The sequence below is a fragment of the Equus caballus genome, chromosome 26, assembly GCF_041296265.1.
Source record: "Equus caballus isolate H_3958 breed thoroughbred chromosome 26, TB-T2T, whole genome shotgun sequence".
Taxonomy (NCBI): Eukaryota; Metazoa; Chordata; class Mammalia; order Perissodactyla; family Equidae; genus Equus; species Equus caballus.
In genome coordinates, this window is record NC_091709.1 from 43463379 (window position 1) to 43490290 (window position 26912).

The window sequence follows — 26912 nt, forward strand, 5'->3', positions numbered from 1 at the left end:
GAAAACAATGTTGATAACAATATAGCCACCTGATTAGAAATTAGAATGTTTCAATGGACCCAATGCTATTGATGGATGTGGTTTACCAGCAGGAGTCGTCCTTCCCTCCATTTGAAGTGTGGGGAATCTTTTCACCCATCTGCTCATATCTTTGTCACCCAAACACACACACACCCTGATATCTCCTACAAGACCTTAAACAGTGGTGGTTAAGAATGCTCCACAACTGGACTACGCTACCCAGGATTGCATCTTGGCTCTACCACATTCCAACCACCTGACTATGTTCAAGTTAAGGACCTTCAGGGTGCCTCTGTTTCTGCATCATTAAGATTGAAATAATAATAGAATTGACTTCACAGGGTTATTGTCATCAGTAAGTGAGCCAGTACGGGGGGAGCATTCAGAACAGTGTGGGCATACAGCATGCGGTCAGTCAATGCTGTCCTTATCTTCACTGAGATGCTGAATGTTATAACAGGGAAACAGCCTACAGCTATTAAAAAGGTTTGTCTTAATCATTTTGACAACAAAAAGGAACCAAAAATAAAAAGAATACAAGAAGTCTGTGATGGTTATATGGCAACTTGGCTGGGCCACAGTTCCTAGAGATTTCGTTAAACAATCTTCTGGATGTATCTGCGAAGGTATTTTTAGATGAGGTTAACATTTAAATCAGTGGACTTTGAGTTAGGTAGATTGCCCTCCATAATGTGGGTGGGCCTCGTCCAACCAGTTCAAAGACTTAACAGACAAAAAGGGCTGACCCTCCCCAAGCAAAAAGAAATTCTGCCAGCAGATAGCCTTGGACTCAAACTGCAACTCAGCCTGCCAGCCCACCCCGTATGTGTTGGATTTACCAAGCTTCTACAGTCACATGAACCAATTCCTTAAAATAAATCCCTACCTAATCATCTCTTTTTCTCTCTCTCTACACACACACACACTGTCGGTTCTGTTTCTCTAGATAACCATGACTAATATAAAGCCGAAGACTAGCTTCACTTATCAAGGGCAGATGGGTTCTTCTCTGATCTTGGCAGACTTACTCCTGGCTGGTGGTCTCCCTTCCACACCCTGCCCCAGGAGAACATGTCCCTCAAGGATTAGCACCTTGAAGGCAGCAACAGTGTCTCATTCTCTGCTGGCTCCCCAGAGCCCAGCCTGGTGCCAGCATCTGACCAACCTCATAAAGGGGTTCTTGTTGAGTCAGTGGGTTCTGGACTCCCTGGCCACTGGCCTGCTCCAGATGGAGGCACCATCTTACCTCCTGTCACACAGGAACCACTTTCCACTAAGGAAAAGTGCATAGATCCTCTTCCTCAAGGGCCCCCTCTCATTCCATTTTAGTCTAAGAGGTTAACTTTCATTCCTGGGGGCGGGGGGGGGGGGGGTGAGAGCCTTCAGGGGAAGCCCTGCCCCCCACCAACAGGGCGCATATCTTTCACTTATTTCACAAGCATTGCACAATCCAGTAACAGTACAGAGAAGGATCGTCTCCAATGTATACCCTATCCCTTTCTCCTCCCTCTAATAGCAAAGATGGATTATACTTCTTTAATTGATATTTTACGACAAAAGAATGAGTAGATTAGTTTCATACTTTCAAGAAATTTCTAGATAAGGTTTTGAAAAATTTGCAAAGCAATTAAGTTGAATTAAACTGCACAATGCTAGTAGACCATACAAACACACTTAGTTCTGACTCCCGTTGCCTCGTCCTAAAGCAGAAGGTTGGGGAGAGCTGCAATGGAGTCCTGGGGCTGCTTCTGCATCCTCTTCACTGTGACCTTATCTTCTGCCAGGCGGGAGGGCTTACTCACTTCCTCTGCGTTTCATTTAGGGCTCCAGATAGCATTCTAACTGTGGTAACAAATAAATCCCCAAATTTCAGTGGGTTAAGCTAACAGAAGTCTATGTCTTGCTGTTTAAGAGTCAAATGAAGGGGATGGTGGTAGTGTCCTTGGTTGGTGGCTGCCCTTCTTCTACAGAGGGATTCAGAAACCTTGGCTCTGCCTTCTCATGGTCCCTCATTCTCTAGTCCCATGGTTCTCAAACTGGAAGATGACCAGAATCATCTCTGGTAAAAAAGATTGCTGAGCCCCATTCCAGAGTATCTGATTCAGTAGGTCAGGAGTGGTCACTGAGCCCCCAAATGATGCTGATGCTGCTGGTCAGGGGAACCATACTTTGAGAACAAATGCCCTCAATCCAGCCAGCGGAGAAGCAACAGAGCAGGGAGAAACACACCTCCTGCTTAACTATCAAGGCCCAGAAATGACACCACTTCAATTCACCCTCCAGCAGCAGGGGCCACTCACAGGGACCCCCCTCCCAGGGGTGAGCTGATGAGAAATGTGGTCTATGACTGGGCAGCTGCTTCCTAGCACGAACCCTATGGAATAGAAGGGGCAGGAGTCCTGCTGGGGAGCGAGCCATCTCTGCCAGCATCCAGTTATTTACAGAATCAGCTGTGCCCGTTATGAATCCTCCTGGAAGCTCACGTTCCCTTTCTCCAGATCGTATGTAAATTTTGTTTGCTTTGCACACTTAGGCTGGGGAGAGGATCATCTTCCCTCCTCACCTCACCTTTCTCTATCTTAGCCACAGACAAAGGTAAAGCAATGGATGCAACCAAATCTAGACAGGTGACAACAGGACACAGGGAGGAGCGCGGTCTGCAGTACCACCAGGAAGGGAAGGGAGGAGGTCCTGCCTCTGTGACCCTGACAGAGAAACTCCGCCTACCTGGGGGCGGGGCAGGGACTGAGGGCAGCTTGCGTAGGAAAGGCGCGTCTTCAATAACAACTTCTCCCACTCTTATTAATTTAATGGGAATGTCTTGGTCGACTCAGGCTGTCATAACAAATCCCACAGACTGAGTGGTTTAAACAATAGAAATTTATTTTCTCACAATTCTGGAATCTAAAAGTCTGAAATCAAGGTGTGGGCAGGGTGGTTTTTTTCTGAGGCCTCTCTCCTTGGCTTATAGGCGGCGTCTTCTCCTTGTGTCCTCACATAGTCTCCCCTCTGTGCATGTCTGTGGCCAGATCTCCTCCTCTCACAAGGACAACAGTCAGATTGGATTAGGGCCCAGCCTAATGACATCATCTTAATTTAATTACTTCTTTAAAGACCCTGTCTGCAAATCCAGTCACATTCTGAGGCACTGGGGTTAATACAAGGCTTCAATATAAGAATTTGAAGGGGGTGGGGACACAATCCATCCCATAATGCTGAGGATAAAATGTGGCTTTTATTTCTCAAGTCACTGTGTCACTTAAGACACAGATTACAGTTTCTCCAGCAAAGAAAACCTCCTAAATCGGGCAGGCAGTTTCGTCTCAGCGGCTGACTTCACTGTAGTCTACAGTTTTCAGACACGAATTTCAATAGCCAGCCCGTTGTCACAGGTGGACACATTCATCAGGGAAGAACATCTCTGGGAAATGTGAGTGAGACTTTCTCTTGTCAACATTTAAACCAAGAGCCACAGAAAACCTTACCCAGTCTCTAACCTGAGGACACGCGGCAATACCCGTATGTGAGCAGTGGAAACCCCTGGAGCTGGCGACCCTTTAAAGGGACTGCCTAAAAGCACCTAAAATAGTGCTCTGTAAATTTTGATATAAATGAAACTTAAAGCTCTTGTGAGGAGGGAAAAACTAATACAGGAGGCCTTCTTCCATATCTGAGATGTGAGGTTGCAAATATTCATGGTTAGCATTGAGCCACACCAGCCCAGCTATGACATGCTTGACTGCAGCCTCCTTGCAAAGCTAAAGAGAGGGGAGGGGGTGGTGGTTTTGGCCAGAAACCTAAAGCCATGTGTTTAGTCCCTACCAGACAAACTAGGCCAGCCCAGGAAGGAGGTCAGGAAATTGTCTATAGCATTTGCTGTCCATAGGTGTCCTTCTTCCCATATATTCCCATACATGAGTGTCATTACAAGCTCCTCTTAAAAATTCAAGACTTCCATGGAGCATCAAGTCTCATTTCCATCTGAGTGCCAATTACTTTAATCTTAGAATCTTTTGCATTAGTCGAGTGCTGCTGTGTGTTTCAAGAATGGACAATTTCAGTTTGGATAAAGTGGATGGAAGGGAAGTCTTGGATCCACCTGATTGGAGTCAAGGTCTTCGACCTAAGCAAGGCAGCCTGGGGACCACAGTCTGGGTGGTAGCAATACTGGGGGTGAGAGGAGGGCTCAGAAAGACAAGGAGGACAGCTAGCAAGAAGGGACTCCCTTGAAATTTCACCTGGAGGCTTTGAGATAAGCAGCATCACCCTAAAAGGTCTCCTGTCATTTACAAGATCCTGGTCAAACTAGCAGAAGTTGAGAATGATGCTCAGCTCAGTAAATCTCAAATTGGTGTCATTTACCAAGTCTAGGTTAGTCAGCGTGCAGTCTCTCTATTCAAGTCAATTCGAGATGTCTCAGCTAAGTGGCCACTGTGTGTCATGTAGCAAGGACAAAGGCTGCTCCTCTTACACAGAATTTAGTGAGGGAAATAGGATAAGCTCCTATTTCGGGACTCTGTCACAGCAGAGTCACCTAAAGTCAGAGCAGGGACAGTGATCAGAAATGGAGAAAGCAGATGAACTCAAAATAGTGGAAATGGTCTCTAGTCTCCTAGAGGGTGTGACTTTGTGACATACTGAAAGGATCAAGCACGGCTTGAGCAAAATCATTCACCTCCCTGGTTTTCTAGTTTGTCAGCTAAAAATGTGAAGATTGAAAATGCCTACATGGAAAGGCTATTGGATGGGAGGAGACAAATTACATATTTAAAATGCACAGAGCGGGCACTTAATATCTTCTATATCTGCATAAACACGCACACAAACACACACTCTTCCATGGCTTCTGTGCATGGCAAAAGGACTCATCTTACCCATTACCTTCCAGAATAGTGGTTCGCAAAGGATGGTTGCCCACATCAACAGCATCAGCCTTAACTGGGAGCTTGTTAGAAATCCATATCTCAGCCCCCAATCCCAGACCTACGGAATCAGAAAATCTGTGTTTGAGTGAGCCCTCAAGGTGATTATAATGTACACTGAAGTTTGAGAACCGCTATTGTAGACCAATGGTTAGCTACCTGGCTGCACAGTAGATTCACCTGGGATATTTTGAAAAAGAGCAGTAATATCATAGCCCCACTCAGACCAAATACATCAGAATCTCCGTGAATAGGGTCCAGGCCCAGAACTTTCTTTTTTTAATATCTCTGCCAGGTGATTCTAATGTGTAGCCAATGCTGAGAAACCACTGTTCTGGGTACCACACATGAGGAGCTACTTGGTGGTTCTCGTACTGAATATCCATCTAATTCATTTCTTTACTTCCCTTAATACAAATGCCTAGTCTATCCCAAGAACTGCAGTAGGTAATGGGGACATAAGACAGACATGGACCACACATTTCTGGAGTTAACAGTCTGTGGGCATCCCCGAAAGTCCACCTTTTACAGCCACACAAGTTGTGTACGGTACAACTCCAGTGGGTGCCTTTCACATCTTCATATACAACCTGTAAAGCCACACACAACATCTAAGTTTGAAGCCCAAGGTAACCTTGGCACTGAAAGATGTAGAACATGTAACTTCCAAGCAGCTTTAGCCTCTACTGTTGGCATGTCCAAGCCTTCACAGGAAGTCCCAGCAGGACCAAGGCCAGTGAATTGATTTCTTGTCACTCTGTTATGTATAAGCACTACATTTATTAATTAATGAGGGACCTTATATGGAATATGACTTTGCTGAGCATGGTGGTTTTCTTTTGTAATGAACTGATACCAATACAAAGTGCCTGCATTTTGATGTTACTTTATTCTTTTTGTGGTAGATGAAACATGGCCCCCAAAGATATCCAGGCCTTAACACCTGGAACCAGTGAATATTTCCTTTCATCGTAACAAGGACTTCGCAAATGTGATCAAGTTAAAGAGCTTGAGATGGGGAGAGGATCTTGGATTATCTGAGTGGGCCATAGATGCAATCACAAATATCCTCATAAGAGAGAGGCAGAGGGAAATTCGATACGGAAGAAGAAAACAATGTGACCAATGCAAGAAGATGGTACACTGCCGGCTTCAAAGATGGAGGAAGGGGCTGGGAGCCAAGCAGTGCAGTGTGAGAGCTGATAAAGACAAGGGAATGATTCCCTATGATCCCTCTGGAGGGAACATGGTCCTCCTGACACATTGATTTTGGCCCAGCGAAACTGATTTTGGACCTCTGACCTCAAGAACTGTAAGAGAATAAATGCATGTTGTTTTAATTCACTAAGATTGTAATTATTTGCTGCTACAGCAGTAATATAAAACTGATACACTTATGTATACCCAAATAAAGAAAATACAGAAGGAGAGAGTGGAAGTTTGGGAGAGAAGCTAAGGGCAGCTGAAATTTAAGAACTCCATTTAGTGGGCCGGGCTCTGTGCTGGTTACTTTACATGGATAATCAATAATCATGTGAGAAAGGTGATATCATCATCGTCTTCATCACCACCACCACCATCTTCATCATCACCATCTTCACCATCATCATATCATTTTCCTCCTCCTCATCATCATCATTTCAGTTTTAAAATGAGGAAACTAAACTAGAAAAAAGGGTAATAATGTTCCCCAAATCACCCACCTGGTCAGTAGCAGTCAGAGTTTGAACACATGTCAGCTTGACTCCAAAGTACGATCTCCAAAAGGCACTTTTCACTAAACAAATTAACACTTAATGTCACTGAAGAGAGCTTTTGCATTGAGTTCTAAAATTCTCCTCTAATTGGAACACAGCAGGTTACCAGTTAATGATCTTTATGGCCCGAAAGCAGAATGGCTGAAGCAACCAGGTTTGAAGAGCTACGGAGCAGATTTGATTGAGAGCAACCCTTAAAGAGCAGCCCATCCCACAAATGAACACGGCAGGTCTGGGTCCCACAGACACAGTTCATACAGAAATTAACATGGTAAGATGCCCTTAATAACTCCTCGTTCAAGACCATCTTGCCCCAAAGCAATTGCCTCTGCATCAACTCCAGAAAGCAACACTATCACATCTTTGCTGTTGTTTCTGTGCTTATTTTCCACCCTGACATAACACAAGAGGTAAATCTACTAGAGAGGTTGAATTTCACATCCCAAAAAGATGCAATGAGGACTTGCTCATATTGGAAGGCAAAGAATTCAATTGATATAAAAAAGTAAAATCTGAGATGAAGAAAAATTATTTTTTAAAAAAATACATTTTATTTTATAATTTCCTACATAAAATTTCTTCATGACACAGAATGTTACTCAGGTACGATGTTTCTATCTGGTCAATAGTTCTCAGTATTTCTCATAAGTCCTTGATCTGAGGAACTCTCTCTATCATCCCTCAAAATTTGTCTTTGCCCTTGCGATATAAAGTTATCAAAATTCCCTTAAGTGATCAATCAACTAAAAGTAAAGTCCACAAAAAATACCAATAATTCGGACACCTTACACTAACATAGCGACCCCATATACCAGGCCATGATGGAGGTCCACACAGTTCGTAACTCTTTACTATTCCCACTATGAAGAAACACTTCTGTCATCCTTGTTTTGCAGATAAGGAAACTGAGGCACAAAGCTAATAAGAACTGGACACAGAATTCTATGCTCCGGAGTCTGTCTTCTGAAGCACAACGTTTTAATGTCTTATCAAAATTCTAAAAGGACTTTCAGAGGAGCTTAAATATCTTATTTCAAAATTTACGCAAAAGTCTAAAGAGCCAGGAAGAGCAAGGCCTTGCCCTAGCAGAAAACAAGGCTAGTGATAAAGCCATGGTCATGGAGCCAGTGTGTCCTTGGAGCAGGGATAGATCGGTGGATGTGATGTCTGGAACAAACCAGAGAGGCCGGAGGAGAACTGCCGATATGTGGAAATCCGACATGTATGAGAGAGAGGCACCATGGGAAGGAAAAGGAAATGCTCCATCAATGATTTGGGGACTGTTTCCTATCCATAGGGAGGTAAGTGAAATTTAATCCCTCTCTCTCACCATACAAAAATCAATTCCTGATGAATTAAGGACTGAATGAAACGAAAGGTAATGCAAAATATTCTAGAAGAAAAGAAATAGGAAAACTTTTAGTAGGAAAAGCATTTTTTAGACACGAAACAAAAATCAAAAACTGTAAAATTAATCTAAGATCACCTATTCATGAAGAAAAACAACAAAAAGGTGAAATATAAGCCACAAATGGAAGATATTTACAGCACTTACAACCATATAACTAAAGGATTAGTAGAAAGAATATATAATGGACTCTACAGAAGAGAGAGAGAGAGAGAGAGGAAGAAGATGAACAATCCATAACAACAACACATAGCCTAAAGGCGATAGCAGGCATTTCACAGAGTTGGAAACATGAGTAGTCCATACACGATGTGAAAAGATGCTCAGCGTCATTAGTCAAAAGGGAAATGGAGATCGAAATGGAAAGAGAGATGGAAATTTCACACATGAAAGTGGTAAAAATTAGGAAGTTTGACAATATCAAGTGCTAGCCAGGACATGGAGTAATGGAAATGGAAATATGCTTCTGTTGCTAGTAAATGTTTGTACAAAAAAACCCTGTAAACCACACGAAAGCATATCAACAATGGAATATATTCTTTACCAATTACCTATTCATCTCTCTCTCTCTCTATCATTTATCTATCAGCTATCTGATCAGGGATATTATAGAGCAATTCTTCCTTTTCTCTTTTAAATCATCAAATTCCCCTTTTCTACCAGATCATTCCTTACAGCATATAAATACATGAAATGTTGTTATTTCTCCTGTCTTACCTTCTCCCCTCCAATCCTTCCTTGGCCCCACTTTCCCCTTCAGCCTCCTATTCTCACATTCTAGGCAGGTTTCTGTCCCCACCCTTCCACCAAAATTGCTCTCACAGAAGTCACCAGTGACTCGCATGTCACCCTAGCACGGATATGCCACACAGTTTATCATGCCTGGCTTCCCTCTGATAGGACTCTTCTTGCTGCTCATTTCCAGCCTCCTTGCTGGCTCCCTCTCATTTCCCAATTTCTAAATTTTGAAGTGTCGCAGCACTCAGTCCTTGGACCTTTTCTCTCTGATATTTATATGCACTCCCTTGATGATCACACCCATTCTGAAGAATTTTAATAGTATCTCTAGGCTGCCATCTCCTAAATTTCTATTTCTATCCTCAACCTCTTATCTGAACCCCAAACTTCTATACCCAGCTGCCTCCTCCCATCTCCACCAGGATGTTAAAATTTGCATCACAAACTGAACATGCTCCTAACCAAGAGACCTTGGTCTTTCCCTCCCTGCCGACCAACCTCTCCTCTCTTCATTTTCCCCATCTCCGTAAGCAGCACCTCTGCCATCCTAATTGCTCAGCCTACAGCAATTAGAATTAGAATGAGAAAGCAATTGTCACTTTCTCTACCAACCCAAATCCGACCCATCAGAAAATCCTGACACTCAACCTTTATATCTACCTGAAATGTGACCACTTTCCATGGTGTCTGTATCATCTCTCACTAGCACTGCGGTGACTCCTACCCGGTCCGCTGGCTCCATACCCCTTCCCCTTTAGGTCTCTTCTCAAGGCAGCAGCCAGAGAAATCTGTTTTTAAAAAATTATTTTATTGCGGTCACGTTGGTTTATGACATCGTGTAAATTTTAGGTGTACATCATTATGTTTTGTCTTCTGTGTAGACTAGATGGTGTTCACCACCAAAAGTCTAGCTTCCATCCATCATCATACATAGGTGACTCTTTACCCCTTTCATCCTTCCCACCCCGTCCCCTTGTTAAAACATAAGTCATATAATGTCACCTGCTCAAACTCCTCCAGTGGCTTCTGTCTCCCACTTCCTCTCTGTTCTCATCTGCTTCTACTTCCTCTTGCTAACTCTGCTCTTGTCACACTGGCCACCTTACAGTACTTGAAACACACCAGTCAGGATGCTGCTGCAGGCCTCTGGCGCTTGCCGTTTGCTCTGCCGGGAAGCTCTTCCCCTGACACCTCCATGACTCGCCCTCACCTCCTCCAGGTTTTCACTCAAACGTCCCCTTCCTAGCCTCCCTATCTAAAACTCCAAGTTTCTCCTAAAATTAATTTTCTTCACTGCTTCAGTTTTCTCCATACACCAATTACGATCTAATGAGCCACATATTCTATTTATCTTGTTTATTGCCTGCCCTTCACCCACTAGAACTCAGCTACCTTAGGACACGGGGTTTGCCTGTTTTATTCACTCTATACCCCACCACCTAGAATCAACGTGTGCCACAGGGTAATTTCCCTCCAAATTATTTGTTGAATGGATGAACAAACTACACACATCATCATGGATAAATCTCAAAGCAATAATGTTGAGAACAAAGCCAGTCCCAGAAGAACACCTCCTCTGTGATTCTAATTACACAAAGTCCAAGAGCATGCACATCTTAGCAAGATATTACTTAGGGCTACAAACATATGTGGCACAACTACAAAGAAGAACAAGGATGAACCACATGGCATTCAGGACTAGCGTTCCCTTGGTGGGAGGGGCTGTGGTTGGAGAGGGACACACAGGGGACTTTTCAAGGACACTCTTCTGTTTCTTAACTTAGGTGGGGTTCTATCCATGATTACATTGTGTGAGTGTAACGAGTTTTTAAGCTGCATTTTGAAAAGACAAGAAACATCATTTAGAGCATGTCAGACCACATCACCCCTTTGGAATCCAATATTCACAATATAAATGGCCCCACCACTGAAATGAGGCTTTGTTCTGTTTACCTGGCTGTATTACAAACTCACTGTGTGGCAAAATCAGGCTACTCATTCTTAGCTCCATAGCCCAACTGGAAGGGAAAATTCACCCCAAGAGACTGACCTCCAAGAACAGTCAAGGCAAAAAGAATTTGAAGGTCAGCTCTTCTTTTGTCTCACCTGATAGCACTTTGCACATGGGAATGATGAAAAAAAATCTACTAATTAATTACACAAACCACAGAGTTTTACTTACTAGCAGGAGGGTTTGTACCCCGAAAGGAGAATGGGTTCCCCAAGAGTTTGTTGAGAGTGGGTGCTTCCTTTCTGCTACATCCCCACTTTCTCCAAAGCCAGCCCAGCTCTTCCTCCTGCCTGAGAGCCCCTGAGCCTCTCTCCCACACATGTGGGTCCTCACACGTGCATGCAGCTGAAAATTGCATCACAAGGCAAAGACTTCATCAACTGTCCTTCCTTAGGAAAATTACCTGTGGCCCCAATGACATCTCACAATTTGGCATGAAGACCAAGAAGATTTGAAGCAATATGTGAGAAAACATTCCAGTATTTTTAAAATATTGTTATAACACTGGATAATAATGCAGGCATTCAAATGAAGCCCTATGAATAAAGCTCAAGGAGATAGATGGATGGATGGATGGATGGATAGATGGATAGATAGATAGATAGATAGATAAATGGAGGAGGGAAGAGGGGAAGGGAGGAAGGAGGGAAGGGAGGGAGCCTGTTTTGTTCACTAATATAGCCCCAACAATGATTACACAATAGACACTCAAAAAATATATGTTGAATGAATGAACGAAGTAACGGATGTGAAACAACAGGAGAAAACATGGTCCAAAATCTCTAACCCCTTGTCAGGTATCCTACACCAGAATCTACACCATCAGCCCTCCCATCTCCACTATGTGGCAAAGCTCAGGTAAACACGCATTTTGCTTCTGTCTCTTGAATGCCAGGCCTATTCTCATTTAGAAGACAGCCTGTCTATGCTCCTGCTACATGGCAGGTACTTGATGAACAAATTGTTTTATTTAATTACTATGTTTCAGGAGAATATTTCTAAGACTCTATCCAATTTAGTGTATCACAAGGTTTTCCTTGGTCTGTTAGATTCTAGAGAACGACCTCACTCCATGGAAAGTCTGGTTGTGCCTGGTGTATCTCAGGTGGTGACACCAAGACCTGTATCTCTGGGCTCCAAAGAGCTCAGATTGGTCAAAACCTTCCATGGCTCAGCGACAGTTCTTCATCCTCAGAACGGTGCTGTCCAATATGGCAGCCATCAGCCACATGTGACTATTAAATTCAAATTCATCAAAACTAAATAAAATTAAAAATTCCACTCCTCAGTCACTCTAATCACATTTCCAGTGGTCAGTAATCACATCGGCCTAGTGGCTACCAGCCACTAAATGCCTTAATGTTCTAGAATATTTCCATCACGACACAAAGTTGCATTGGACAGCGCTGAGCTCGCATGTGATCTGATGTAACAATATCCCCTTCACCTGGGATTGTGTCTCAATAGATGCTGAGGATAAGCCAGCTGGAAATCCTCAAACTACAGAGAGGGCTAACATGATTTAATAATGATTATGGAACTGAAAAAGATATGAATCGTACCTTAAGAAGCAAAAATATCAATGAAGGAACATTCACTGGGGCAAGGGGATGAGTAAATCCTCTACTTAAAGGTGAAACACACATTCATACAAAGAGTAAGCCCATAAAACTGATACATTTTAAACCCGTATTATACTGAATTTAAAGCAAGTGCATTGGTCAAGAAATAGATTAATCCATTTACACACTAATTGGATTGTTAGGTGCACGTTTGTATCAGGGTAGCCTGAAGTAGCCCTTCCAAGTAATGGTAGAAATTGCTCTTAAATAACCTTAAGATGAGTAGAGTCATCTTAAATGTCCTATTTAACTCCCTCTTCTACTGTAGAAATTATGTTATAGATCAGTCTAACGGGACACACACACCCAATATGCATACAAAGGACAACTGGAAGAGTCAAGAAGTAAAAAGAGAAAAAATGCAGCTCTGTAGAATGACATGAGACAAACGAAAATCTGAACTGCACTTGGAGCAAAGCGGGCCCTTAGCCACAGTTCACAGTTCACGGTTCTGCAGCTTGCTAACGTTATGACCTTGAACTTGCCACTTGACCTCTCCGTGCTTCAAATTTTCATCTGCAAATCCAAGGGGGCTGTACAGGTGTCTGACACTTCTTTCAGTTCCTATGGGCAGTGACTCCGTGAACATGGCTTCATCCACGCCCTTTCCAAGTAGTGAACTTTATCATCCTTGACTCTGTGTGGCTTTACTAAACCCACATTCAGCTCCAGGCTGCTCCAAGCCCATTAGCTTGGCACCAGTATTAGTTTCCTATTGCTGTTGTAACAAATCACCACAAACTTAGTGACTTAAAATAATACAAATTTATTATCTTACAGTAGTAGAAGTCAGAAGACCAGATGGGTTGGTGGGGCTGTGTTCCTTCCAAAGGCTGTAGGGGAGATCTGTTTCCTTGTCTTTGCTGGCTCCTAGAGGCTGCCTGCAGTCCTTGGCTGATAGCCCCTTCCCCTATCTTCCTTCTCTTTTCCTTTCTCACCCTCCCACCTTCCCTCCTGCTTTCCTCTTATAAGGACCCTTCTGGTTACACTGGGCTGGCTCAGATAATCTCCCCATCTCAAGATCCTTAATTTAATCGCATCTGCAAAGCTCTCATTCTCCTCTAAGGCAGCAGATTCTCAGGGCCCAGGATTAGGATGTGGACATCTCTGGGTAGACATTATCCAGAGATGAGGACATGTTGGGGGGCCCATTATTCATTCTCCCACAGAACCCATATGGGCCGTGACCCACAGATGGCTGTGTGCACTCTCAGGGTAGGAGCCGTATCTTCCAAAGTTGTGTATCGCACATGGCCTTGTCCTTAAGGGCCACTTGACACGTAGTTCTTGGATAAATGAATGGATAGTGTTGTGGACTAAACTGCGTCCCTTCAAAATTCATAGATTGAAATCTTCACCCACAGTAACTCATAATGTGACCTTATTTGGGGACAGGATGGTAACAGAAGTAATCAAGGTAAAACGAGGTCACTGGGGTGTGCTCTAATCCAAAATGACTGGTGTCCTGATAAAAAGGGGAAATTTGGACACAGACACGCACACAGGGAGAGGGCTGTGTGAACATGAAGACGGCCATCTACAAGTCAATGAGAGAGGCATCATAGTCTTCCCTCACAGCCTGAAGGAACTGACACCTTGAACGTCCGCTGTCTGAGCCACCCAGCCTGTGGTGCTTTGGTGCAACAGCCCCAGTAAACCAGTACGGAGAGCAAAGCTCCTAATTAGAGAGTGCCTTGGTACATTGAAAATAAGATTGAAAAAAACAATGAACTTGTCAGAAAGTTCTGTGCCACCAAAAATATTTTAGTCTAGTTGTTATTTTAGAGAGGCAGAGGAGGGGTTTAGGGGTGGGGGTGTCTGAGGGTATCAGTTCCTAACCAGTGTGGTTGCCATTGCTCAGTGCACGGAGGTTAAAGCAAAGATGGGCCATGCGTCTGCCCCTCCCCCAGTGGGGCAGTCTGGCACCAGCGGAGGATGCTGCCCTGGGGATTCCCAGCTCCTCCCTGCACAGAGCAGGGCCAGCCCCGAGGCAAACTGCAAAGGAGCTGCCAGTTCCCTTCCTGCTCCTCCCCCTGCCTCTGTGGGACCTCCTGGTCTCCAAAAAGTCACATGTCCAGAGTCAGGCGTGACTCCCTCCAGCCCAGAGCACTGGCCGAGCCATCCACACCTTTATTATGAATTGTTTATTCTCCAGAGTGTCTGTGGTCACAAGTGATATCTCCCATTAAGAACGACAGAAAAACAGTGTCCCCTGAGAAGGAAATTTGAGGCATTAGAGAAGTGGTGGGGGAAAGGAAAGGATTAGGGGGCATCAAATCACTGCAGGTAGGATCGGGCCCCCTCCTAAGACCATCCTTGACACCTTGTAAGATTTGCGAGAAGGCATTTTCTCCAGCAGAAATTAGTTCAGGGCCATTTTGCTAGAAATAGGCTAAGCATCTGCCGGAGGCCACCAATAAGAGAGGTGTTTATTTGTTTTCTTATCCCCATCCAAAGCTGACCCATCTCCTTCCCCTGCCAGTGTATTTTATTAAAGGCAGCGAAGGGTCTTAATCTCTGGCTATGCATTTTCTTCTCCAGATGCCCCCTTGTTTCTCATCTTACACACCACTGGTCAATTGCGGGGAAAATAATTAGCTTCTCCTATTCTGTGCTAATTATGGAGAGCATCATTTACCCAGCCCCATGCACGCTCTCGTGGCAGCCTACCTCCATCCTGCCTTCCCACAGCCGCAGGAGGCAGACAGCGAACACGTTCCGGTGACAGCTGGCAAGCCAGCCTCTGGGAATAAAACATTTTAGCACTTCATAAATTTCTAACAAGGTTTCAAATTGCCGCCGTTTCCCTCCTCTCAGCTCTGTCAACTAGCAAAAGGGAGGGGAAAAAAGACTAATTAAATCTACAGTGGGAAAGTGCTGCTGGTAAGATTGCAACTTATTAAAAATAATGAACTGTTAGGACCAAATTGCAAAGTAAGGTGAAATTCTCCCCATTTCCCTCATATATAAAAATACAAAATATATCCTTCCACTTTTATGTGTTTGGTATATATGGGTAGATATCAAAGAATTAATACATAACAGAATGTCAGATACAGGACATTCTTAAACCTAATAGAAAGTGACAAATAAAAAACCAAGATGTTGAGAGACTATATAACAATACTGAATATGGACATTAAGGCTTGATATCATTTATAAAGTAGGTCATTTCAAATCCTTTTCCTGTATGATTTTTATGCAAGAAAAGGATTGCTGGTAAGGCATCAAATGGAGAGAAACAGTCTCAAAAATCTCTCTGCAGTGACAATTTCTGAGTTTAAATCACCATCACTAATTTTTAAAAATAACAACAGTAAAACCCTCTTCGTTCTTTTGCTCTCTGTTTAAGCGGAAAGATGCTCGACTGGGCACGTGCAAGGCTTACAGGCAGGGGGAGCACTGGAGAGGGAAAGAGAAGGGAAAATAATTCACGAAGATGTTTCGCCGTCAACTAAAACAAGCCAGCAGCCAGGTGGGAGGCGTGAGTTCAGGGAAATAAGAGATAAAATTTTAAAGACTTTTACTCTGAGAAAAGCAACATTCCTGTTTCTATCAGCACAAGTAAGCAACCACAGCTGCCTCAAGCCTGTAGGGGTATCTCCCACAACAGCTCGTCAGCCTGAAATGAGGGGCCTGAGACGGACACGTGAAGAGAATAGGGCAAATCTAGGGCACTGACAGATTCCGCCAGAAACTCGGGGTCCAAATCCTTTTGAGCAAGCATATGGCCAAGCGCAATGTAGGTACTGGACAATCGGCAGCTGCTGGGCTGAGGGTTAGTGGTGACCATGCACCCACCCAAGGCATGCCTGACACCATACACCCAGGGGCACTCGATTTCCCCTGATGCCTGTTTTCCCAGCCTGAGAAGGTTGACCTTTAAGAGGACATACATAATCAAGCTTCTGCAGCTAGGATGGAAGGAAAATGCAGTGAACATGTGCCCTATCCACGTTTGGGAATATAAACCCTCCTCTAAAGTACCAGCCTAGCTGATATTCAGAACAGTGACCTCAGGATTGGATCTCTCACAACTGCTCCTGACTGTATTTCAGATGCAAACGATCTCTTGGTATTAATTCCAGCCTTGCTAATATTTGGTCCTGGGCATCACAGCTAATTGACGGGAGGAACTGCCAGTTCCGCTGATGGCGGCCTCATGTGACATTTGGGATCTTCTGAGCAGTGGAACCCACAGTGACTTGATGTTGCCAGTTTGCCAATTATGATTCTTGGTACATCGCTCAGCATTCTCTCTCTCTCTCTCTGTCTCTGGTTTCACTAAGAGATATAGCGCATCTTATTTTTCCTATATATGCAGAGGTTCGGTGACAGGAACAAAAACAGAAAAATCAAGAATAATAAAGGGTGTGATTAAGTGGAAACCTATCTATAAAACACTCCGATGTTGCCTGATAATGGCAAACAACGTAAAGTGGATTTTAGAAATTCATCCAGGCTTTTAACTCCTAGGCTGAGACTTCACTAGAGGAAACAAGGTTACCCCTCACCCTCACCCCAGATTGCAGTGCTGGGCTGCTAATGGGGACCTCCCCATGGGCCCCATTGCTTTACGGTGACACCCCCTCTGGGGGCTGCAGTGTGATCATTCTGAGAACAGAATCATAACAGATGTTTTTCCTGCACGTTTATGCAAGTTTCCAACTGATTTCATGGGCATTGTCTAATCTAATGCTTGCCACAATTACATCTTGTCTTCCACCAATGGAAACGATTTTTCTCTGTCCCTTCCAGCAATTCTGGCAGGCATAACTGGTGAGGAGGAGACTAGTGACCAGCCAATACCTTGGGCTTACTGAATAAACCCGACCTGAGTTTATTCTCATCATAAACAATTTCCATTTCCAGGTATTCCCAAGGTTCGATGAACATCGCGGATGGTCTTGCCCTGGTAAATTTTAGAAATCCATCTGCTGCTAGAGGCACCCATGCACTTTGATCTCCCGATCCAGAAGAGTTTCAAGGTAAAAGCAGGCTTCCAAAGGAGCATGTTGATTGTAATCAGAGTGAAGCCAGTAGTTACCAGGAACCGAACTTGAGCACTGAACTGTGGCCGCAGCCTAGGGGCACAGGGCAGCTTACAAGAAGGAGAGAAAAACTGCTCTTTCCTTTGAAAAAGAAGCTGGAGGTCTACGTGAGACATGGCTGAAGTTTATCCAAAAAGGAGAGGTGATAGGAGGGATCAATACTAAATATGGCAGGTAAAGACCGCCTTCAATGTCAGGGAGAAGTAGTTTTGGGACTAAAACATTAGACCTGTCTCTAGAGGGTAGTTGGAGGATGTTTGCTCATATTAACTCACTGGAGTCTCTACCTTAGAAGCTCAGGGGGTGGTACACCTGCCCTCTGCAGTCTCCCCTAAGGCTCTGAGTGGCCTCGATCAGTGCCACATCCCCTCTCCCCCAGGGAAAATTCTAGAACAGAGTGACATTTACATCTCTGTGATAAACTACTTATACTCCCTCATAAATATTCTTAATACTTTGAATTTTCTGAGCAAAGTCTTCTAGAAAAGATGGTGTAGCCCCTTAAATGCTTAAACCCCATTTTCCTCTTGGGAAATGTGGGGGTCCTGGCCAGGGATTCACAGATGACCTCTGCTACGAGAACTGGCCTGTCGTGCTGCAACATCCACGGGCAGAAGGAGGCAAGTCCTGCTCTCCCGGAGCACACCAGGTGAGTGTTACTGATGGCACCGTGGTAAGAACCCTAAAGAGAGCCCCGAATCCTAGGCCAGCCCTCCTCCAATGATCCTGGAGAGCTCGGTCTCTCAGCTTTGCCCAGGTATCTTGTGTTCAGCCGCATGGCACCCTGAGCTCTTCCCCAAGTCAAACCAACGTACATCCTCTAAACTATATCCATTATCTTCCTAAAAATAAAGGAGAGTTGTTAGATAACTGGTCTTCATGATCCCTTCGAGACAAAACTAGAAGTCGCCTTTAACATTTCTTAAAAGACTCTTTTCCTCAATTTTTTTCAGTTTCTCCTCATATTTATTGAAATGTGAAAACCAAATTCAGAGTCAGTTCCCCAACCCTTTGCAACACTTTTTTTTCTGTTGGTACATTAGGGTCACGATGTCAAGGTAGCATGTTGGGACTCACAACTCCAGTGCCCAGGAGATTGGCAAACTCACGTTCAAATACCCCATCCCAGTCTGCGACCATGGAATACAGGGATGGTCTTGCACCACCTTCAAAACTCACCATAAATAATCGTTAATTGCGTTTTCTCCATGAAATGCGAGTGTAATGTCACCAAAGTTACTGGTGTGGCCAATCCAGGTGATAAATAAATGAAAAGCAACAGGATATTTTGGAGCACATGAGGAAGCCATTTGGTTTCAAACTAATTCGGCCTGACCTCATTTTTCCAAAAGGACCTAACGTGGCCTGTTGAGCATGCATTGCACATCTGCTTTAAACATTTACTATGTCCCAAAGACAAGAATGATGCCCTTAAAGAGAGGGATATAACTTCCCCGATATTGGCATTTCTTTAAGGATAAGAATCTCTTCCTGGAAACTAAGGATTAATTACTAACCTGATATGCTCACCTTGCAACCACCCATCTCTTGTGCCAGCAAAGCAATCTCGTGACTATTGTAAACGGGACATTTCTATCATATGTGATGGATGCTCTTTGTTCCAAGACAGTATATAACCACTCTGTATACCCCACTTCTTTGGTGCCCGTCCTTCCTTGGGGAAGGAAGGAAGGCCCCAGGCTATAGTCCTCAAACCTGGCTCATAATAAACTCACCCCAATTTTGATTTATAGACTGGTTATGGATTATTTCCATCGACACAGGGCGCGTAGTCCTCTTCACCTTCTCAGGACGCTTGGGATGCGCAGAGGAAATAAAGCTAACATCCACCACCTACAATTGGCCAGTCGATGCTTTAAACCTTTTGTGTGCCTGAATCACCCAATTCTCACAGCAGCCCCACACGAGGCAGATGATACTATTATCCCCACTGTCCAGATGAGAAAACTGAGGCACAGAACAGTTAGGGAAGCTGCCCAAACCACACAGCATGTAGGAAGAGAATCAGAGCTTCAAACCCTGAAATATGAATCCCCTAATTAGGAAAACTTTTTTCGCAGTTACTAAAAAGCAGTGAAAACACGTTGAGAGCATAAGTAAAAAGTCAAAAATAAAAGAGGTAAAAAGTCGTCAAGTTGAAAAGCACATGAGGACCTGGACAGTCTTTTCTGGAAACTCCTCGAAAGATTTAGAATATCTGGAAAGGAAAAAAACAACCACTGAAGGCAGGGGGAATAAATATAATGCAGTCTGGGGATGGGCGTGGGCACGGCATACAGCTCCCAGGCTGGCTGGCTTCTGGAGGGTGCCCGCTGGGTAGCTACAGAGCACCGCCGGGCAGTCGGGGCCGGGCAGAGAGAGAAGTTTATGCTTGAGGTAGTTGGAAATGGGCCAGCCAGGTGTGCTGAGAACAGGAGGGACCGAGAGGCTGGGCAAGGAAATGAGCCTTCATCAGCACAGGAACCGCGCAGCTCATTCAACCAGGCATCCTCCTGAGCAGGCACGGGGCTGGGGTCCTTCAAGGGCCTCGGTGCACGCTCAGGCTGCTGGTCAAAACGCAGCTATGAACTGAGATGGAGGGAACCGGATGGAAAAGAGTGAAGGTCACCTCAAAGAACAGTGTGCCTTTTGAAATTTTTCCCAAATGTAGAGTTTTGAAAGCAGAACTCCTCGAAAATGTGTACCAGGGCGTGCTGCTCCCTAGAACTATAAACGAGTTCCTTTCTGGGCACCCACACCAGGGGACAGGGTGCCTGCTTGACCCCATTTCTGCGAGGCGCACTGCTACGGTTAACGGAAGCGAACCCCAGAACTTAGCCTGCTTTCTCTGTCCCTCAGTGCACGGCTCATTTGCACCCAAACTGCACCTCTAAGTAAATCAAACACAAACTAAAGAAAGTATGAAGTTATAACGAGGAACCTTGAACAATACATTTTTTATTCTCAATTACTTTAGGTAAAACTCTGAAACCAATTTGTTTGATTTGTGAGGCCATTGTTACTGCCTCAAAACCTGTTTTTGATTTGGAAAGGCATTCTGCTTAAGTACCCCAAGAATGCAACCCAAACCAGCCATGTAATTTAATTTTACATGCATGTTTTACTTCCAGGGAAAATGCATATGGTGCAAACAATGGAGAGAAAAAAATGGAGACTGGAGTTTATGAGGTCATCTTTATGTGAACATTCTTTATTATTTCATAAACTGTGACCATGTTAATGGGAAAGAGGCCATGAAAAATACTCATTTTTGCTACACGTGTGGATAACCACAAATAAGATGGATGGGAATTGATACAGAATTTTCCTAACAAGGATTGATACAGTGTCCTGTTGTGTCAACACACATTCAATTCATAGCTTTTGTTATTACATGTTTTGTGAGCAACAGATGAAAAAGCAATTCAGTGGTTACTGCCTATCTCTTTTCTCTCAGTTATAGGTCTTTCAGACCCACAACCTATGTCTTCAGTTGTTTGTGGGGTTCAGAACGGAGCTCCGCCAGGTTTGGGAACTTAGTCCTCCCCTCAGCAGGAGCCCTGCCCATCTCCAACTATTGGCTCATGAGCCTCTGCAGCCAACTTCCTTGTACCTTTCTGTATCGTGTGACTTCCCCCTTCCCAGCCGCAGATAGCTGGGAGAATGGTGGGCATCTGATGCGCTGCGCAACGTGGTACCCTTTGCGGGTATCTACTGTCATGCAAAATAGTTGCCCCTTGTCACACATCAAGACCTACAACAAATTCTATAACTTCACAGGATTTGGATTTAGAAATGGTTATTGGCATAGTAGAAGCTGTGGTAACCCAGCACAGAGCCCCTTTTCCAAGCTGGCATACCCATCTAGCCACCGTGACTATTAGCAGCTAATGCCTCTCAGCTTCACCTTGCCCTCCGCACCCCAGGGGACTGTCTCTGCCAAGCGAGAACCAGCTCACCCTGGAGGATACACCCCACTCCTCCCAGGCAATAACTCCTCCACAGTCAATAACTGGCTGACCTAGGGCTCCAAAGGGGGGCCCTACTGCCACCGCTGGAGCAGACCCGGCAGGACACTTGGTGCTCCAGAGCCCTCGTGTGAGGTCAGGCTGGGTCCAGTCTCCAACGGAAACCACATCTCTGACTCACTTAGCGCCTCACACTGGCCTTCATCAATCAATCCTTCAATCACTTGCACAAGAATCTCCTTCTCAGATTCTGCTTCCGGGGAACCAATTGCATTAGGTTTCTCAGGCTGCCATAACAAATGACCACAAAGTAGCTGGCTTGAAACGACAGGAACTTACTCTCTCTCCACTGGTCTAGAGACCAGAGATCTGCAATGGAGCTGCAGGCAGGGCTCGTTTTTCTGGAGGTTCTGAAGAAGGAACCACCCCATGCCTTTCCCAGCTTCTGGTATTTGTCAGCAATCCTTGGCAAACCCTGGCCTGTGGTTGCATCCTTCCAATATCTGCTCCATCTTCACATGGTCTTCTTTTCTCTGGGTCTCTGTGTCTAAATCTCCCTCTACTTTCTGTTGTAAGTTATTGGATTTAAAGCCCACCCTAAATCGAAGATGATTCCATCTCCAGGTCCCTACTGGATCTGGAGACTCTATTTTCAAATAAGGCCACATCCTAAGGCTCCAGGTGAACATGAATTTTAGGGGGACACTATTCAACCCACTACACCAAACTAAGACAATTGAGCAAAGTACCTACAAGCTGGGGTTAGCAAGAGAAGGCACAGGTCCCCTGATCTTTGCTCTGCCCTCATTAAAGGGCACGTTGGCCAGGACACTGTGATGGACATGCAGCATGGCTGTGAATTCCAGGGAGGTGCCCTCCACTGTGCTGCTCTCCATTTTTATAAGGCGAGTGTTAGAGCAATCTTACAAGCAAGGGAATACTCAGGCTCCTGGGGCACAAGGCAGTGTGGGTTCAGATGCCAGCTGTTTGTAGCAGTTGTTTGGGAAGGCTGGATGCCCAGCACCTAGAAGCCTTGGGGATCCATGGTAAGCTGGATTCAGGTGCGCCCCCTCAATAAGGAGGAAGCTATTGGTCTCACGGGAAGCTAAAATTAGGTCGAGCACCCGGCACTGAGAACAAGGGAAATGTGCCAGCTGAGACACTGTCCAGGAGGCAGGAGAGAGCTCCCAGAGCTCCTTCAGACAGCTGTGCTTTTTATACCACATCTTACAAGGACAGTCAGCCTGTGACTTGCTGACTGTGAGAGCTCTGACATAGACCAATCTTTTCTTTCCCTCTGAAATTCTATGAAAAAATACAGAATCAAAGAGCATGAAAGTGATAAAGAGACAAGAACAAGCACACTTCCTGGTGGGCAGTGAAAAAATAGACACAGAGACCAACGCAGCTATGTGCAGAACCTAAGTGAGTGAAGTCAATAGTGGAAACCAGAGCGAAGATCCACGAATGGCACATGAAGGGTCAACGAGGCAATGTGGTCTCCAGAGCTGTCTGGGAGCCTCAGTCACCTTCTAGTTCTAGTTTCCAGAAGGTCCAGCTGGGCCAAAGTTCCTTTTCTTTCTTGATACCTGGTCATGTAGCTGAGGATCCTAGCATCTTCACTCCCAAATGTATCCTTTACAATAAACTCATTACTTGCAGTGACATAAGTTAGTCTTATTCTAGTGTATTAAAATGAGCCAACATAACATCCCATAAAACTATCAAGATAAAATTAGTCCGAATATGTGATACCACATTAAAACCCTTAGACATGAATAAAGCATCTGCTGGAAGCCACATTAATCACTACTTAGTCTTCCTTGTATCTCAGATGAGTCTGAGACTCAGTTTAGTTAAACATCTTGCCATGACCAGTCAATGAACTCATCTCAGGAAGCAGAAAGAGCACCAAAATCAAGATAGAGCATGATTTAAAATTAGGCTGAAAATTGATCCAAGGAGAAAGCTATTTAGAACCTTGGAGATCAAGGTAACAATGCTGGTCTTTGTTCTATGGGCAATTAGCATGCTTTAAGCAAGAGATTAATATGAGGAGATTTTTTTTTTTTTTAAAAAAAATCACACTGGGCTTTTATTTCAAGATGGCAGAATAAGCCTGCTCGTGTTCCCTCCTCTCTCTCAAAGCTTCCTTAAAGTAAGAGTAATGGGCTAAGAAAAAGGTAAAAAAAAAAAATATATATATATTATGGCAAAGAATACAGAGCTATCAGCAACCAAGAGATTTCAACAGATTCTGAAGTGCAGAGCCCTCCATCCACAAAGCAAAGATGGCTATTCCATAAGCCCTGACCACTTACATAATCCTCCCAGTTTCTCTTCCAATTCGCTCAACCTTGAATATAAATAGACAACCAACAGCCATCAGATATTCAAGGAAAGCTCACAGCATAAAAGAGTAAGACCAAAGTAAAAAAATGGGACAACACGAACCTTGGATGAGACATAATACAGAAAACTAAAATCATCATCACCTCTAATAAATATCCAGTGAGGGATTCCAGAAGATAATTTATTTCTAAGACAATAATAGAATAGTGATAGAGAATATAAGAGACATTAAGAGAAATGAAGAATAGAATGAGAAGGCCAGATATACATCTATCTGGAATCTCAGGAACATAAAAATAAATGAGAGGAAATAATTAAAATGAAAATGATGGTAAAATTTCCTGGACTGAGAGAAAACATGGATTGAAAAATCCCAAAAGCACCATATACTAAGTTAAATAAAGTTGGGTATATAAAAAGAAATTCATGTGTAAGCACACTTCAATGAAATTACAGAACATCAAATACAAGGAGAAGGTCTTAAATACAGCCAGAGAAAAAGGACAAGTCACCTACAAAAAGGAGACAATTTAACTCGCAGCTGATCTTCCAAGTGCACCAAGGAAAGCCAGAGATGGTGATGTATTACCTTCAAAGTAAAAAAAAAAAAAGAGGGAAAATAACGGTCAGTGTCGAATTGTGCACCCAGCCAAGTACTCTTTCATGAAAAGGATGAAATAAGGACAGTGAGAGAAAACAGAAACTGAGACAGAGCAAAGAGACCCGAAATGAAGGAAAGACTAAAGGATATACTTCAAGAAAAAGGAGCATCATCCCACAAGGATGGTCTGAGATCTAAGTAGAATGAGCAAATGAAATGATAAAATGGTAGGTAAATCCAAACAAATATCATGTAAGTAAGGTAATAATAAAATAATGGCTAATTTCTGAAATAAAAAATAAGATACAGAAGTGCCCAAAACAACAAGAACATGTGCATCTTGAGTTGGGTGATCAAAACCAACGTGCTCCAAACCCCTGTTGTCTTAGTCTGTTCAGGCTGCTCTAACAGCATACGACAGACTGGGTGGCTTAGAAACAACAGAAATTTATCTCATAGTTCTGGAGACTGGAAGTCCAAAATCAAGGCACCAATAGATTTGGTGTCTGGTGAGGTCCCACTTCCTGGTTCGCAGACGCCATCTCCTCGCTGTGTCCTCCCGTGGTGGAAGGGATGAGGGGGCTCTCGGGCTTATTTCATAAGAGCACTAATCCATTCATAAGGGCTCCACCCTCATGCCCTTACTACTTCCCAAAGGCCCCTCCTCCAAATACCACCACATAGGACATTAGGTTTCAACATATGAATTTTGGGGGGACACAAACATTCAATCTGTAGCATCTTTTTTGTTCTGTTCTTTTTTTCCATAGAGGAGGGTGGCCAGAATAATTATTTAACTGTAGACTTTTGCTAGTTTAAATACCCCTGGTAAAATTCCAAGGTAAATTTAAACGTACAGAAACAGAAAACACAAATCCTAAATAAGTAGAGCAAGAAAGCAAAACTCATTAAGCAAAGAAAGAAAAGAGAAAGTATAAATACAATAAAGTCAAAAAGTAAGAGAAGAGAAGCTTCAATATATCAATAATCACAATGAATGCAAGCCGACATGTAGAGTTTGGATGACCCTGTCCCAGACGGCTTCAGGAGAGCTGAAACAACAAACTATTGTGTTCCAGCACACTGGACTTCAACTTTTTAACCATGATGATTTTGATAAGAATACTTCTTTTAAAGGGAAAGAAAAGATATTTTGGCTTAAGTATGAAAAAAGAGAATAGAGAGACACAAAGCTGGATATCAGGATGTTATCACAGCAGCCTAACTGGGAGATAATAAACATATTTTACTTTTCAAGGACATCCTCAATTTATGTCCGTGGAATTACTTTTGAAGAAGTGAAGTTTTGAGGTCAAACAGATGCAAGTATTTTTCATTTTTAATAGGTATTGCGAAGTTTCCCCTCCAGGAAGTTTATACCCTTTAATGCAGTTAAGTGTTTATAAATTTTCTTGTTGAAGTTCTTATTGCATACGTAACAAGGGCAGGCACTCTCCTTGATTGTAATAGAGAATGAGACACACAAAACCCCTGTCCTCAGGGATCTACCATTCCGTGCGGGGAAGGCAGGAAAACAAATAGTACAAAAAGTAAGTCAACAAATAATAATTTCAGATAATAAAATGTTATGAGGAAAATAAAATAGGTGAGTTGATGGGGAGTGACTTCATAGTGTGTAGTCAGCGGAGGTCTCTTTGAGCCAGGACTTGAGTGATCCCAAGGAAGAGCATCCCCAGCAGGGGCATGGCAGTGTGCAGGCTGTGAAGTGAGACTCCCTGAGCATGGACAAGGAGTAGAAAAATGCCCACGTGGCCAGTGTGTAGTGAGCGAGGGCTGAGTGGGGTAAGACAGATCAGCCAGAAGAAGCTGGTAAGAGGTTTGGTTTTTCTTTCAAATAGATGACTCAGATTTAGATAGATACCCACATCCATGGCGGGACAGAGGAGGAACAAAGATAACTGATGTGCAGATGAAACGCATAAGTCTGTCCTCATTCACACAAGGCAGGGATCCCAACTTCAGCAAGCAGCATTATGTGCTTGGGACCTTGTACATGCCACCTCTTCAATTATAATATCAAGTGCAGACGTACACATCATCATCTCCGTTTTAATACTGAGGAAACAGAGAAGCAGAGCCAGATAAGTCACACAGCCTGTAAGTAGCAGTCTGGCTGTAAATTCAAGTTGTGCCAACTCCAAAGTCCATGTTCTTTCCACCATGAGCAAAGGGACCACTGACTTGCATACTGACACTGTGATGAGACTGTTAGAAACCAACAAGCAACCTCTTGAGTGCATAAACTTGTAAAGGTGAGACGGTTCTCATGACTTTACTTACCATTTATAACTTTATGAACCACTCCTTTCCAATTCTATATTAAAATTATATATACTATTTATCATACATCTTACATATAAACTAAAATAATTATTAGGAGAAACTAGAGAGCAGAGAAAAATAAGTATGGCAGCATCCTAGGATGAACTGGCCATTATAA

The 26912-nt window shown here is 43.7% G+C and overlaps 1 protein-coding gene across 6 annotated transcripts in view; it reads right to left on the reverse strand.

Moving 5' to 3' along the window:
- Nucleotides 1-26912, reverse strand: part of DSCAM (DS cell adhesion molecule) — a 690516-nt gene that overhangs the window by 602678 nt on the left and 60926 nt on the right. The window contains exon 1 of one of the 6 annotated variants that reach the window (XM_070252705.1): nucleotides 1050-1161. The exons of the other annotated variants lie outside the window; for them this stretch is intronic. The gene's annotated coding sequence lies outside the window, so the exon portion shown is untranslated. Of the gene's footprint in view, nucleotides 1-1049; nucleotides 1162-26912 lie in introns of those variants that run through there. 6 annotated transcript variants of the gene reach the window in all.